Raw genomic sequence first — 17443 nt, 5'->3', positions numbered from 1 at the left:
TGAATCCACAATTCAGTGGATGGTGGAGCAGAGGATTTCCACTTCACCGGGATGCAAGACCTAGCCGCAATGACCAGATGTCGCAAACAGGAGCGTCGGAGTAAGCTCATGGGCAAATCCGAGTGAAGCAATAAGAAAAAACCTGGCGAATTTGGAATAGTGAAAGGGAAAATGGACGATAAAGCCCTGTGAATTGAGTCCCAAAAATGCCTGATTTTGTTACATTGCCAGAAAATATGGAGAAGTGAACCCTGGGACGATTCACATCGCCAGCACAGAGGGGACGCTGTCGGAAACATTCTTTGGAGACGGGTCGGAACATAGTACCACCTTGACAATATTTTGTAACTAGCCTCTTGATACTTACTGGCAATGGAAGACTCGAATTTCGATTTCAACTTAGCACTGCTATATTCCATATTCGTTAATTCTAGTCTAATATGGAATATAGCAGTGCTAAGTTGAAATCGAAATTCGATTATTATAACTTGAATTAATCGCATTGCTATTTCAACTTGGACCTGGTTGGCTTGGTAGAATTAGCGAATATGACAAATGTATTCATCATATTCCTCAAAACTAAGATAACGAAGTATTCTCCATCTTCATTTTAGCTCCATATTCGTCAACTTCGCTAATTCTAGCAATCAAATAGGAAAGTTGACTATAGAGACAGCTAAGTTTAATTCGCTATGCGATTATATTACTTAGCTTTTTTTTTTTTTATTGAATAGTTAAATACTTGATTATTATAATGAATATATTTATAAAAATAAAAAAAGCAAAGTAATACAATCGCATAGCGAATTAAACACAGCTGTCTCTATAGTCAACCTTCCTATTGGATTGCTAGAATTAGCGAAGTTGACGAATGGGTAGCTAAAACGAAGATGGAGAATACTTTGTTATCTTTGTTTTGAGGAATATGACGAATACATTCGTCATATTTGCTAATTCTACCAAGCCAACCATAGTAAACCAGGTCCAAGTTGAAATAGCAATTCGATTAATTCAAGTTATAATAATCGAATTGCGATTTCAACTTAGCACTGCTATATTCCATATTCGTTAATTCTAGCCTAATATGGAATATAGCAGTGCTAAGTTGAAATCGAAATTCGATTATTATAACTTGAATTAATCAAATTGCTATTTCAACTTGGACCTGGTTTACTATGGTTGGCTTGGTAGAATTAGCGAATATGACGAATGTATTCGTCATATTCCTCAAAATGAAGATAACAAAGTATTCTCCATCTTCGTTTTAGCTACCTATTCGTCAACTTCGCTAAATCTAGCAATCAAATAGGAAGGTTGACTATAGAGACAGCTGTGTTTAATTCGCTATGCGATTATATTACTTTGCTTTTTTTTTTTTTTATAAATAGAATCATTATAATAATCAAGTATTTAACTATTCAATAAAAAAAAAAAAAAAGCAAAGTAGTATAATCGCATAGCGAATTAAACTTAGCTGTCTCTATAGTCAACTTTCCTATTTGATTGCTAGAATTAGCGAAGTTGACGAATTGGTAGCTAAAACGAAGATGTAGAATACTTCGTTATCTTCGTTTTGAGGAATATGACGAATACATTCATCATATTCGCTAATTATAGATATCAAACCAATAGGAAAGTAGCCTTAAGTTAAAATCGCAATACGCGATTATTTAAATCGCATAATAATCGCGATAACTAGAATAATGACGAATATTCAATTTCGTTGAATATGAAACGAATATTCTATCGAATATTCGCGAATTTTGTCGAAATCGAATATGCCACCTGCCGCTCATCACTAATCAGCACTATGACTACCCCTGACAATCGGGGAGTACTAGTCTGGCTGTTTATCAGCACTATGACTCCCCCTGACCTGTAGGCCTCCACCCCCATACCATCTATACATCTACACATCGGTTTCCCTGTGAACAATCAGAAATTTACATGTTGGGACACCACTAAAGAACAATATATTACAACATCAGCGAATGATACCCAATGTATTGTTGGAGGCTGTATATAATATATATATAACACATCATGTCTGATATGCTGTATGGTTTATTTAGCATACACTATACTAATATCTGCTCCTATTTTAAAATATACATTTAATAATGATATTAGCTGTGAATAGGTATTTATAAATATAATGAAAGTCCTTTCCTGAATCCACTTGCTGTGGCAGCGAGATATCTAGTTTTTATTTTATTTTATTTCTTATATTTTAAAATGTTGGACTATTTTTAGATATTTATCCTATATAGGGAATACATGTTATAATTATATACACAGTGAGAACGCAATTAGTTTGATCAAAAATAATCAATAGAAAATGTTGTCCATGAGCTAAAGACATTATGGAACAAAAAACGCATCAATGCATTAAAAACCGCAAAGGAAATGCAAAAGAACCGCAATGCAAGGAGGAGTCTATATAATAATACCAGATCCACTGGATCCATTCCAGATTTACTAGGGAGCCCCCCTGGGAGGTATAGGAATAAAAGCCGGTAAGCCAGACAGTTCTAACAAAGCCACTGAGGAAGAAGGCAGGATAGCCTTTGAAACGCGTCTGGCGTGGAGGAATAGTAGACCTGGATCTGGCAATAACCCGTGAAAACTGAAATAACAACATTCCTGTTGTTTTGGAGAAAGCGCTTTTATCAATCCCCTTTGGCCATATCCTGGCAATATACGAGGAATATCAAGAAGCAGGGGTAATCAAATCACCTGAACGAGTGCTGCGGGAAATACGAGAAACGCCCACTACAAACAGAGGGCTAGACCTTGAACTGACCTTGCAGCCGGATCCCTACACCAATTTGAACTATCCACATGGACTCGGTATGAAGCTGTAAGACAGCATTCAAATTCATCTTTGAGAGGTAAGCTTGCCTTTAACTCACGCTACGTGGGACGCCACGGACTGAACATCATCATTGAGCGTGAGTACCAAACCATTCCATGATATTTAATACTGTTGGATATCCGACTTTGAAATCTGCTGCCAGAAAACTTGGCAGCCTATAACATTGTATCCAGGCTCTGTTGATCGCAACAGTTTGGCAACAGCTTCTCTTCCAGGAAAGCAGCTACGAGTGAGACACAATCTCCGTACTGACAGCGTTCAGCAACAGCTTCTCTTCTAGGAAAGCGGCCACGAGTGAAATATAATTTGCGCATTGATAGTGTTGAGACCCTACAGATCGAGGGCAATACACGACCTAGGATTGTGACTGAGTATTGCATTATTACTTTGAGCACTCACAATTAAAATTTATATTTATATTTATATTGTTGGATTTATATGCATGTTCACAAATCTGTTCCGGCACGGATATATAGGAACGGACTTTGATTTACCACCAGTGATTCTTTGCATCATATGGAAGGACTTTGATTTATCACTAGTGATTTTTTGCACCATTAATATTTTTGAAACTATTTTTTTAAATTCATTCACTTTTTGGAAACATATTCACCTATAGGTAATAGGATTTTACCGAATTCACTTATATTTAGCCACTATCCTACAATAACGTATTGCAGTGGCAGTGTCTGTGTTCATTCCAACCTTGTGGACTGGACGGACTCAGCCTATCTACAATATCTATGTGACCGACCTGTCCTGACCTCATAAGCCATTTTATCCAATCCGTCTAAATAGGATTGGAATTCACTGTGCATTTTAATAAGTTTATAGCAAACTTTTATTATTCTATTTTAGTATATTGTGTATTTACAGTCCTATTTTATTTTTATTTTACTTTTAGTTTCAATATCTACTAGATATAATAGGGAAATCACCTGTATATTTTGATTCTGATCTCTGTGCTATTTTATGTACTAATAAATACAGTTAGTGTTACCTTACTCAACTTGTGTTCTAGATATAAGAGTGCCCATTCATCCTATTGATACAGTTTCCTTGGTGATCTGAGTGCGACATCAGACTGGTGCACCTTGCCATCCCCAATCAGAGGTAGAGCCGTCCTATATCCCCTTCTTTTAATATCCCTGTTTTTACCCAGACAGCCCCTCTCAAATGCTCTCCTTTCTCCTGCGTTGAATCGCGCTTGGAAAAGTCTTTTTTTTGGAGATCCGGAGACATACTGGACTCTCCATGAGTAAAGCTAGGCAAAAGCTTCCACCTAGCAGTGAGCCCAGAGCGCTAAAGCCCGCCCATCAGTTTCGGTGACGTCACAATACTGCTACGTAGAAGCCTCCTCCTAGCAGTGTTAAAAATATAAACAAACAGCCATTGCCCTGCACGATTCAGTACAGGGCAAGGGAGAGCATCAGAGCATAAAATGTTCCGATGCTCATGTCAGAGGGCCTGCCTGGGTGAAAAAGGGATATATCCAGGGTGAGCTCTGAACCTGGACAACCCCTTTAATGTATTGCTTCGTTTCCAACATGGTAATGCTCTGTTCAGATCCCCTCAGAAGGACACCCTGTGATCAGCATGTCATCAGGGGAACCTTTTCACAGTAGAAAACTGTCCAAAGCAGACAATCTCTTTAAGCAACTTTGCCATATAACCCATAATCAATGGTATGGGTGCTATAAAGGTTATTGCAATAGTTTGTGTTTCAGTCTTATAAAGAGAAGTGGCAGACCTTTTGCTTGTAATAACTTTAGAGAGATAGCTCTTGCTAAATTGGAATAACTGTGTATGTAAAAGAAAACTACTTTGAATGGGCTGTTCCATGCAATATTTTTTTACAAAATGAGGCTTTGTACTCCTGAATTGCAGAGTACTTGAATTACCTTAGCCTTTAGTGGTAAAGAGATCTATTTCAATAAGTATCAACTGCCAAATACAGTACAAGTGATTAATGTTTCCTGACAATTTGTACTCAATCAATTGTTCATGAACAAAAATGAAACATCAAGTTGGAAAAAAAATAAAAATTGCTCCAATAGAAATATGTGTTGGGAAAGTAATGTCCTTTACATCATATCGAATATATAAATCTGCACACTGATGTGTCGGAAAGATGACTGATTAAATGGAAAGAAGTCAATGCTCAATATTATTGACGGATTCAGGATGGTTATTAAGATTTTATGTCCGTTAAGTGGACAGTTAAATCTAGGAATTTTCAGATAGCAATTTCAAATTAATTGAAGCATGTATTAATATGTTTTCCCACTGATATATATCATATATTTTCTATAACACTTAGCAAGTCATATATAACTAAGGCTGTTCCATGGCAACAGTGAAAACCCAGAGCTTAGTTCATTCAAGACTGTAGAAAGCTAGATAACGTGGCTAAATGTGAAATGTTAGCTATGTCCAGTTATCGAGGAGACAGCCAGGATTTCTTGGTTGATGACGAGGGGCAGTTCCTCCCAGGTGTGTCACTCCGTTCACTCAGGCTGACCAGATGTAGAAACGCGTGACAACATCGTGTTTTGCATAGGTGGTATGCTGGAGAACCACTCTGAACTGTGCCTACAGTGGAGGCTGAGGAGCCAGAGGAGGACATTGGCGCAGAAATCCCATGATTACAAAACAGAGGCAGCAGTGCCATTACTTGGCCAAGTTGCTGGTGTGCCTGGGCCAGAACCACAAATAGCTAGTGGGCTGTAAAGGACATATATTGTCTTTGACCATAGTTACAGCTCCACACGCCAGTGCTGGCACGAACTGTACCAGGCACTGACAGGCTCAAGGACTGGCCCACCTTCTGCTCAACATATGTGTGCAGGGCTGGTACAGCTTTTTTAGACAAGAAATTACAGCTTGTGACTCTCCACCTTGGCTGGACACAAGCCATAAGTTCTTTGAAATGTTGAGACTCCACGATATAGAAAGGGAGGGACTGTAGTACCAACAACTCGTCCTGGTGCATGTTCAGTTTCTGCACCATTGGATGAGTGCACACATACTGTTGTCTCTTTGTAATTGCCTCAGTGATTGCTGGCAAAACACATGATGAAGAGAAGGAGGAGGAGGAGCCCTGACTGCTGGAGAAGGCATGCTGGCTTCTTGGAGAGTGCCATGGTTTTCCCAGGCCACTTTATGGTGACGCTCCATGTGTTCGTGCAAGGCTGTGGTACCAACATTTGAACTCTGACCATGCTTCACCTTCTGCCCACATAACCGAATCGTCTGGCTCATTGAATAAAAAAATAAAAATTGGTTCGATCTGAATTTCTTTGCGGCGAATCATGTAAAAAAAATGCTATTTCCTGGCTGGAGAGAGCCTTTATAGTGGTGTAGAACACTGTGCCTTGCAGTAACACGCATAGGGAGTCTGCTGTGGTAGTGAAATAATACTGTGAGTCAGTATGACATGCAGATGACAGGTGTCGCTCTTAGAATCACTGCACACTTTACTTATTTGGGCAGTGACGGGGCCAAAACTGACCAAATAACTCAAGTATGAACTCAGCCTTACAGATCGATGTTAGCGCCAAGAAGAAGCGCGCTCCTTTTACACTGTCGTCAGCTGATTCCACATAGATGTCTACAGAACCTGTTCTATTTTACGCTTATACAAGTAAATCCCCCTGACAAAGTGTAGAGGGTGTCAGCAGTAAGTATGTGAAGATGTTACTGATTATTTTGCCCTTCCTCTGATCCGTCAGAACATTAACCCCCCAAAAACGGATCCTGTCTGTTAAGCATCCACCTTCACTTGGTCAGCATTTGGTCAGTAATCCATCAGTATTGATAATGCCAAAAAGGAGTGGATCCAATACAGAGATGACACGTGAATAGAATATTTGCATGTCTTCTGTGTTTTGTTCCCACTCCTGCTTTTGGCTACCAAATCACAAGCCAATTCTGATGGGACGGTACAGACCTTACAGCTGATACACAGACAGGATCCGTTGTGTATCTAATTTTTCCTTCCTTCGGACAGATCAGAAGAAGGGTCAAATAAATGATAATGTCAGCCAGGCCGAAAGGCAAAATTGTGGCCCAGTCATAAGGTGGGGAGGGTGGGAACAGCATGAGAAGTCCACAGAGTAGCCCTATGACATAGTGGTGAGGTGGAAGCAGCATGAGGAGGCCACAGAGTGGCACAATGACAGTGTGGAGGTGGCGGCAGCAGCAGCATCAGGAGGTCACAGAGTGGCAAGGTGACAGTGTAGAGGTGGCAGCAGCATCAGAAGACCACAGAGTGGCAAGGTGACATAGTGTGGAGGTGGCAGCAGCATGAGGAGATCACAGAGTGGCAAGGTAACATAGTGTGGAAGTGGCAGCAGCATGAGGAGACCACAGAGTGGCAAAGTGACATAGTGTGGAGGTGGCAGCAGCATCAGCAGACCACAGAGTGGCAAGGTGACATAGTGTGGAGGTGGCAGAAGCATGAGGAGACCACATAGTGGCAAGGTGACATAGTGTGGAGGTGGCAGCACCATGAGGAGACCACATAGTGGCAAGGTGACATACTGTGGAGGTGGCAGCACCATGAGGAGACCGCAGAGTAGCAAGGTAACATAGTGTGGAGGTAGCAGAAGCATCAGAAGACCACAGAGTGGCAAGGTGACATAGTGTGGAGGTGGCAGCAGCATGAGGAGAACACATAGTGGCAAGGTGACATAGTGTGGAGGTAGTAGCAGGATCAGGAGACCACAGAGTGGCAAGGTGACATAGTGTGGAGGTAGTAGCAGCATAAGGAGACCACAGAGTGGCAAGGTGACATAGTGTTGAGGTGGTAGCAGCATCAGGAGACCACAGAGTGGCAAGGTGACATAGTGTGGAGGTGGCAGCTGTATCAGGAGACCACAGAGTGACCCGGTGACAGAGCGGGAATGTGAGTGGCAATACCAGTACCAGCTGAAGATGGTGGGTGAAAGAAGGAGCACTTGGCATCAGATGTGGGGCATCAGGTGGCTGGCAGCATCTGAATAGTAGCTAAGGCAGGTAGCCAGAAGAAGCCGGTCTCATTTGTGAAAGTGTTGGTGTAGCACCATGGATGATCTAGTCTGATGCATCAGGCATTAGTGGGTGGAAATTCTGGCTGATCCACGCCTGATTAATCTTGATAAAGGTCAGTCTCCACACATTTTGGGTGGACAGGCAAGTTTTTCTTAGGGGAAACTATGGCCCCCGCCGCACTAAATACCCGCTATGATGCCACACTACTGGCCGGGTTTTCCAGGGCAAACTCGGCCAGTTGCGGCCACAAATCCAGTTTGGTTGCCCAGTAGTCCAGTGGATCTTCGGATCTTCAATGTGGGGTGGCAGGGTGCTGTTCAAGTATGCCACCACCTGCTGGTTCAAGTTCTGCTCCAGGTCTATATGCTGATGCTGGTGAGTAGTTTCTTCACTAGGCGGGTGAAGAAAGCTGCTCATCAGCAACTCTAGACTCAGGCTGCTCCTGTCACCCCACCCCTCCGCAGCAGCCATGGCAGTGGAACGTGAGCGCAGAGGGCCCCCCCCCCCCGTCAGACCTGACAGAGGATGGACGATGGCACAGATAGGCAGCGGCCAACTGACTACATAGGATGTCTCTATAGTAGTTCAGTTTGTCCTCCCTCTCAGTGGGTATAAAAAGGCCCTCGTTTTGGACTGGTAGCGAGGGTCCAACAAGGTGGAGAGCCAGAGGTCAGCCCTCATCCAAATGGTGACAATTTGGCTGTCACTATGCAAGCAAGTGAGCATGCATCGGGCCATTTGTGCAAGTGACTTGGAGGAACTCCCTGCCTCCTTCTCCACTGCATACTGCCACGGTGTGTCTGTGTCATCTGCCTCGTCTTCCTCATCTCCCTCTTGCTCCTCCGGCTGCTCCTGCTCCTCCTCTCCTGTCACCTGTGTAGAAAAACCACCCATTTTGATATACATTGCTTGTGCTCCAATGTCCTTCCCCTCCTCAAGTTCAGCCCCCACAGGGGTCATGTGGCCGTGATATGTAGGCACCACATCACCAGTCACCTGACAAGTCAGATGTACCAGCATCTGTTCCAAGACATGAAGTAGTGGAATGACGTTGTTCATCCTGTAGTCCTGGCGACTGACAAATAACGTGGCCTCTTTAAAGGGAGTAAGCAAACGGCAGGTGTCACGCATGAGCTGCCACTGGCTGACATAGAAGTTACACAGGGGAGTACTCCTGTCCGCTTGGATCATCAAGAAATCGTTATGGCCTTTCTCTGTTCGTACAGTCGTTCCAACATATGGAGGTTGGAATCCCAACAGGTGGAAACGTCGCATATTAGCCTATGTTGAGGGATGTGTAACATCCCAGAGTTATGTTACTAAACTCTTTTTCCCGCTACTATTTGTTGGTAACATGTGCCTTGTCATCTAATGTGATTTTACATAATACTCCTCACAAATGTGCATTTTCTAAGCCTGTTAAATATATTTGCTGTAATTTCCATGTACACCAGCAGATGGCAGCAATGTTTAGCAAGGTCTTAGTTCAGTTTAGCATATCTAGACTGGAATAGTTTATTCCAGTTTAGCTCCCCCCTCTTTGAACAGAGTGGGCTCGCCCACATCCTGCCTCATGGGGGAGGGAAGGAAGTTAGTGTGAGTGTGCCAGGTCCAGTAACTACATGGGTAACCCCGCTGCTTCGGGAATCATTAGAAGTCCTAGAGCGCTTCTTCCTGCTTGTTTCATGTTCAGGATTGCTCCCATCCTGAGGTGTTTTATTTCCAGGAGATCCATGGGATTGTAATACCCTCCTCCTGTGACATTGCCAGAAGAGCATGGAGACGATAAATACCTCCCCTTCTGAGCCTTTTGCCTAAGGTATGGTACCTCAAGCCTTAGAGCCATAATTTAGCTACCCCTTAGTCACCATAGTGATCGTGCTTTAAGCCAAATTTCTCAGGCTTTGGTGCAGGAAAGGGAATGCAGGATAAAGCCACCCTTTCATTTGCGGGCATTCCATTACACAATGGCGGGACTACAGTGTAAAGACACCCCCATGCTTTCTTTGGTGTTTAAAGGATCCAGAACATTTCAAAGTCAGTCAGTAATGTTTGCTTAGTGCAGAATTTAGGTTCACTGGTTATACCAAGAGAAGGAAACTGTGTGTTGGACACCTTACTCTAGCGGGCAGGAACCTGGAGAAAACCGTTTCATGTTTTGTCTATGTATGTCTTTATATGTAATTCATGCAGCACTTTGTACTTTATTGGGTACCCCAGAGCTGATTTCTCTCCCTCCTAAGCATAAGCCGAGGGCGGCTTAACTCAAAGTAAAGGGGAATGCAACATCCCAGAGTTATGTTACTAAACTCTTTTTCCCGCTACTATTTGTTGGTAACATGTGCCTTGTCATCTAATGTGATTTTACATAATACTCCTCACAAATGTGCATTTTCTAAGCCTGTTAAATATATTTGCTGTAATTTCCATGTACACCAAAAGATGGCAGCAATGTTTAGCAAGGTTTTAGTTCAGTTTAGCATATCTAGACTGGAATAGTTTATTCCAGTTTAGCTCCCCTCTCTTTGAGCAGAGTGGGCTCGCCCACATCCTGCCTCATGGTGAGGGAAGGAAGTTAGTGTGAGTGTGCCAGCCACCCTGGCTAGGGGAAGGCTGTGCTGGTAGGAGCTCCCAGTTCAAAGGGATCCCAACCCAGAATCTAGTCTCGGCTGAGACCAAAGATCTTCATCCCCAGCCTGAGCCTTCAGCCTCAGCTGGTTGACAAGCAAGCAGCACCTCCAGATCTGCAGGACGAACCATTCCCTGTGAGCATAAATGTGAGTAACATCCAGAGACCAGGAGAAGCCAAATTCCTCCTCAGCTAGTCAGTCCCATACCAAGCAGAAGATAGACAGAGCAGAAGATAGATTCCTGCCACATTCTCCAGTCATATGATAGAAGCAGAAGAGATAGTAATCCCTGCCATACATTGCCAATACCTACTGGGACCCAAGACTATTGCTGTATCTCATATGGATTAATGCTGCCTCGAGTAAAGACAAGTTGAATTATATTCCAAGTCTGGATCTCATTCATTACTACCAAGTTCCTCAATTACTCCTACTAGCAACACACTCATTTATTGCAAGTGAGCCAGGATCCAGGAGTCCAGCCGTACCCAGGTAGGAGACACCGTTGACACCATTACCTACTACTACACAGAAACATTACCCAACTCTGGCATTCCTCACCTGGTACGTGAGTTGCAACACCTTAAAGGGCCCTGAGATTGTACCCTGCACACGCTGCAATTGGGGTCACAAGCAAACTATAGACTGGTATACCCATATCCTGACCCACTGCATAATCTGGTGTCCCTGTAACCGTACCACGCCCCGCCTCATTGCAGATGTCGTTCTGCCGCTGCAGCTCAAGGATGGTGTGCTTTGGGGTGTACGAGTGGTTGAAATGCATGCAAAGTTTCCTGGCCATTTTTAGGATGTCTTGCAGATGGGTAGAAGACTTCAGGAACCGCTTGACAACAATATTGAACATGTGTGGCATGCAGGGCGCATGGCTCAGCCCTCCTTAACGCAGAGCCGACACCATGTTCTTCTCGTTGTTGGTCACTATGGTTCCAATTTTAAGTTGTTGCGGAGAAAGCCAGGATTCGATTTCTTGGTGAAGGACAACGAGCAGTTCCTCCCCTGTATGACTCTGTTGGACCAGGAAAATTAGGTGCAGAACAGCGTGACACCGCCGTGCCCTGCACATGTGGTATGCTTGAGTGGCACTGTGAATTGTCCCTGCAGTGGAGGCTGAGGACACAGTGGAGGATGAGGATGCAGAGGTGGACATTGTCGCAGGACCAATGGCGTGAGAACGTGGAGGCGGAAGCAGCGTCACCTGGCCAAGTTGCTGGTGTGGCTGTGCAGGAACCACATTCACCCAGTGGGCCGTAAAGGACATGTACTGTCACTGACTGTAGTTACAGCTCCACACTTCGGGGCTGACGTGCACTTTGGCAGACACCGACAGGCTCAGCTACATCATCATCATTAAAGGGCTTCTGTCACTTCACTAAACTCATTATTTTTTTTTGTCTCCTTAAAATCCTTATGCTGCAATTTCTCAATATATAATGCTATTACTCAGTTTGGTTCAGTAGTTATATAGAAAAACGGACTTTTATAATATGCAAATTACCTCTCTAGCAGCAGGTAGGGCGGCTACCTGCTGCTAGCAGCCGCATCCTCCATTCATAATGACGCCCCCTCCTCATGTTGATTGACAGGACCAGCCAATGCGCTCGTCCTCTGACTGGCCCTGTCTGCGTTTTAAATCTCGTGCCGGTCTTTAGTTGGCGTAGGCGCACTGAGTGGAGGACGCTCGCTCGGCCGCTCCATCCTCAGTGCGCCTGCGCCGATGACGTCACATGTACACCCGGCGCAGGCGCACTGAGGATGGAGCGGCCGAGCGAGCGTCCTCCACTCAGTGCGCCTGCGCCAACTGAAGACCGGCGCGAGATTTAAAACGCAGACAGGGCCAGTCAGAAGACGAGCGCATTGGCTGGTCCTGTCAATCAACATGAGGAGGGTGCGTCATTATGAATGGAGGCTGCGGCTGCTAGCAGCAGTTAGCCGCCCTACTTGCTGCTAGAGAGGTAATTTGCATATTATAAAAGTCTGTTTTTTTATATAACTACTGAACCAAACTGAGTAATAGCATTATATATTGAGAAATCGCAGCATAAGGATTTTAAGGAGACAAAAAAATATAAAATGAGTTTAGTGGAGTGACAGAAGTCTTTTAAGTACTGTCTGCATATCAACCGTTTCTGGGTCAGGAGCCTAACCGCTCACAACACCTGCTCCCACGCCACTTTCCTCATCACTACTTGCCAGCCTAGTGGAGGAAGTGGCGGATGTCTCCTCCACATCTTGGCTCGCCAGTAGCTGCTGACTGTCTTCTAGTAGCTCGTTCTCACTGTATAGTGATCCCACAGCATACAATACTTCTCTGGCTGAGGGAACAGAAAAGGACAGAGGCAGGTTGAGGACAGGTGAGGGCATAGGGCCTGCTCCTGGGCCATGCCAACTAAAGGTTGTGTCTGGCAGACCCACCGATAAATGGCTGGGGGTGTCTGATGTCACTTGCGACGAAGTCGAAGATCAAGTCAACCATGCAAGAACAGCTGGGTTGCTGGTCAAGACTTGACCGCTAGATGACACTGGGAGCTCCGGCCTCTCGAAGTGACCCCTGCTGCCATGGCTTCTTATTCTGCTGTGACCGCTGCCTGCACCAGAAACATTTAGGCCTCTGCCACTTCCCTGTGCAGGGCCTGGCACTTCTCTGTGTGACATACTGTTAGATCAAATAAATAAATAAAAAGAAAATGAAAACACCCCAAAAAAGTCTGTAATTTTCTCACTTCACCACACAACGGCTAATAAGCCCTTTTCCCCCACTAATACATATACAAAAAAGGGATTTATAACATATAACTGCACCGCTGAGTGGAAAACAGGCCCTTATTTTTTCCACTTATACACGCCACAGAATGCTTTAGAACATATAACTGCACCGCTGAATGGCAAATATATTTACCTTTTGCCACTAATACACGGCAAAAAGGGCTTTAGAACATATAACTGCACCACTGAACAGCAAATATATTTTACTTTTGCCACTAATATACGACAAAAAGGGCTGTAGTTTTCGTACTTCACCACACAAAGGCTAATAAGCCCTTTTTTTCCCACTAATAAAAGCCAAAAATGCTTTAGAACATATAACTGCACCGCACAAGGGAAAATAAGTCATAGAAATTTTTCCTTGTAATAAACCCTGTTAATGGCTGTATCAAACAGCACTTGCACCCCAATAACAAGAACGGTTTGCTGGAATTACAGAGCTGTATAATGGCAATTTGGGTGCCCAGTCAGTGCAGCAAGGTGTAATAGGATTGTTCCTATTACCCAGGCTGTAACCTCCCCTACTGAACCCTGTTCAACATAAATACTGTGGAATGATACCTCCCTATCCTTTCCCTACACCTTGAATAATCTTTCCCTGCACTTGTAAATTGTTTTTTTTAGCACAATGAAGTTAATTCTAGCACTGTCCTTATTGCCTGCTGACATCTCTCCCTGCACTAAGTACACTGGAAAATGGCAGAATCCAAGATGGCTGACGCTATTTATAGGGCTGTGACATCACAGGGCTGTTTAGCTGCTGATTGGCTGCATGCATGGCATTATGGGTGATCTCGCCTTCCTAGAGTTCCTTGCCCCGTGTCCTCACACCGGCAGTATTTTAGGAAAAAATGCTTTTCGTTACCACGAAGCATGAGGAGATTCAGATTCGGTGCTAATCGAATTTTTCTTGAAATTCGGATCGAATTCCACTTTGTCAACTTCGATTTGCTCATCTCTAGTAACAGCGTTTGGAGTTACTTAGTCTTCTAAAGTATCAATGCCCCCTCTATGTTCTACTGATAGAGATGTGAATATTATTCTGTTTCAAGGACTACGTAATAAAATGATTTCAATGTAGCTGTGTGAAACTGCCTCTTCCATATCACAAGTGCCTCCCCTCCCCCTTTGCTTCAAGGTGCCTGTTTATTCAACACTGAGGAGGGGGAGGCCCCTCTCTTCTCCACACAGATGTGTCAATAATGATGTATGGACTATAGAAGAATGCTTAAGCCAATTAGTTAGTGTCTATAAAAGCTCCTCCTTGAGGTGTCACATATGACGTATGCAATATTGATATTAGTGTGCAATATGGCTGTTACGCTGAGCGCTCCGGGTCGCCTGCTGGTCTCGGAGCGCTCACAGCGTATGTCCCCAGGCAGCACTCCAGCGTCTCGGCGTGTGCGTCCTCGCTCTCTAGGGCGCGCGCGCGCCGGGACTCTTAGATTCAAAGGACCAGTGCACCAGTGATTGGTGCCTGGTCCAAAGGGGTTATTAAGGGTTAAGGTTGTGAGAGGCAGTGCTGACTTAATTAGGCTGCACCTGTGCACTGTCCATTTATACCTTCTCCTCCCACAGCCTTCTGCCGGATCTTTGTGCCTTGTGCCTCAGAGAAAGCGTTCCCTATGATGTTAGTTTGCCTTACCTGTTGCCGTACCCGTTGCTACCGTCCACTCGCCTTTGAACCTTTGCCGCCTGCCCTGACCGCTGCTTCGTCCGACTACGCTCTTGCCTTCTCCCTGTGTACCACGCCTTATCAGTTGCCAGAGAGGTCGAGTTGTTACTAGGGGACACGACCTGGTAGTTATCGCCGCGGCAAATCTATCCCGCTTTGCGGCGGGCTCTGGTGAAGACCAGTAACTGCTTAGAACCGGTCCTCTGGTACAACCCGCGCCATCGCCTCTCTGGTGCAGAGGATTCACTACCTGTCCTGCCGGTTCGTGACAGTAAGATCCGGCCATGAATCCCACTGATGTTCCCCTGCCAAGCCTGGAGGACCTCACCACCATTGTGGCCCAGCAGGGTCAACAGCTGGCCCAGTTGACCGCTATGTTGCAGCAGCTCCTGCCTTCTCTGCAACAGCCAGCTCCTCCGTCTGCTCCTGCTGCATCACCTCCGCCTACAGTTACCACCGGTTCCAGAATACGTTTGTCCCTACCAGACAAATATGACGGAGATCCTAAGCAGTGCCGTGGGTTCTTGTCGCAGTGCTCTCTCCACCTCGAGCTTCTGTCCGACCAGTTTCCTTCTGAGAGAGCCAAGGTAGCCTTTATTCTCAGTTTACTGTCCGGGAAGGCCCTGGCCTGGGCTACACCACTATGGGACCGCGCAGATCCTGCCACCGCATCCGTCCAGAGCTTCTGCCTAGAGTTCCGGAATGTTTTTGAGGAGCCTGCCCGGGTTACCTCCGCAGAGACTGCCTTACTAAATTTGACCCAAGGAGGTTCTTCCGTGGGTGACTATGCCATTCAGTTCCGCACTCTGGCCTCTGAGCTGAACTGGAACAATGAAGCCCTTTGTGCCACCTTCAAGAAAGGACTTAACAGTGAAGTAAAGGACGTTCTGGCTGCACGTGAGCTTCCTTCCACTCTTTGTGACCTCATCTTGCTGGCCACTAGGATAGACAAACGTTTCGCCGAAAGACAGGAGGAACTCCTCCTTGAAAAGGAAAAAGCTCGTCCTAGACGCTTTCCTCGTCTGGCTCCCTTTTTTCCGCATCCACCTCAACCCGCTACTGGGTTTTCCGCCGTGGAAGCCATGCAGGTGGATCGGTCACGCTTGACTCCGCAAGAACGAAGCCGCCGCAGAAACGAGAACCTGTGTCTGTACTGTGCCAGTACCGAGCACTTCCTTAGAGATTGTCCTCTCCGTCCACCTCGTTCGGGAAACGCTCGCACCTAGTAAGCGTGGGAGAGGCGTTGCTAGGTGTGGATTCTTCCTCTCCACGTCTCATCATACCCGTGCAGTTGATCATCTCTTCCAAGTCCTCTTTCTCCGCAGCCGCCTTCTTGGATTCTGGTTCAGCTGGCAACTTCATTCACGCCTCCTTGGTTGACAAGTACCGTATTCCAGTAATCCGTCTACCCAAGCCGTTTTTCATCTCTACTGTTAACGGTGAGAGATTCTCAGCCACCGTGCAGTTCCGTACCCAGCCTCTACAGATGGACATCGGAATATTTCATACCGAGACTTTAGAGTTTTTTGTCCTTCCCTTCTGTTCCTCCGAACTCCTCCTGGGTCTGCCGTGGCTTCAACGTCATAGTCCTGTCCTGAATTGGTCCACCGGTGAGATCCTGCGTTGGGGCTCCTCCTGTTCGGACCGCTGTCTCAAGCCTGCTCTGGTCAAACAGAACCCGCAAGTTTCTCCGCCTTCTGGGCTGCCCAAGCCATACCATTCCTTCACGGATGTCTTCTGCAAGAAACAAGCTGAGGTTCTTCCTCCTCACCGATCCTATGATTGCCCGATCGACCTGATACTCGGTTCTACTCAACCTCGGGGCAGAATTTATCCTCTCTCACCTCCTGAGACTCTTGCCATGTCCGACTATATACGTGAGAACCTACAGAGAGGATTCATAAGAAAATCTTCTTCTCCTGCTGGGGCCGGTTTTTTCTTCGTGACAAAAAAAGACGGCTCCCTCCGCCCCTGCATTGACTACAGAGGTCTTAATAAAATTACCATCAAGAACCGTTACCCTCTGCCTCTAATCTCTGTGCTATTTGATCGTCTCCGAGGGGCTAAGATCTTCACTAAATTGGACCTCCGAGGGGCCTATAATCTGATCCGTATCCGTGAGGGAGACGAATGGAAGATTGCCTTTAACACAAGGGACGGCCATTTTGAGTATTTGGTGATGCCCTTTGGACTCTGCAACGCACCTGCTGTCTTCCAGGAATTCGTCAATGACATTTTCAGGGACTTACTTTACACCTGCGTGGTCGTATACCTGAATGATATCCTCATCTTTTCCTCCAATTTGGATCAACACCGGGTCCATGTGCAACAAGTTCTTACTCGTCTAAGGAGAAATCGCCTATACGCTAAACTTGAAAAATGTCTATTTGAACAGACCTCCCTGCCTTTCCTGGGATACATTATCTCAGCCCAAGGACTTCAAATGGA

The sequence above is a fragment of the Bufo bufo genome, chromosome 2 (genome assembly GCF_905171765.1).
Source record: "Bufo bufo chromosome 2, aBufBuf1.1, whole genome shotgun sequence".
NCBI lineage: Eukaryota > Metazoa > Chordata > Amphibia > Anura > Bufonidae > Bufo > Bufo bufo.
This window is presented reverse-complemented; position numbering follows the sequence as displayed.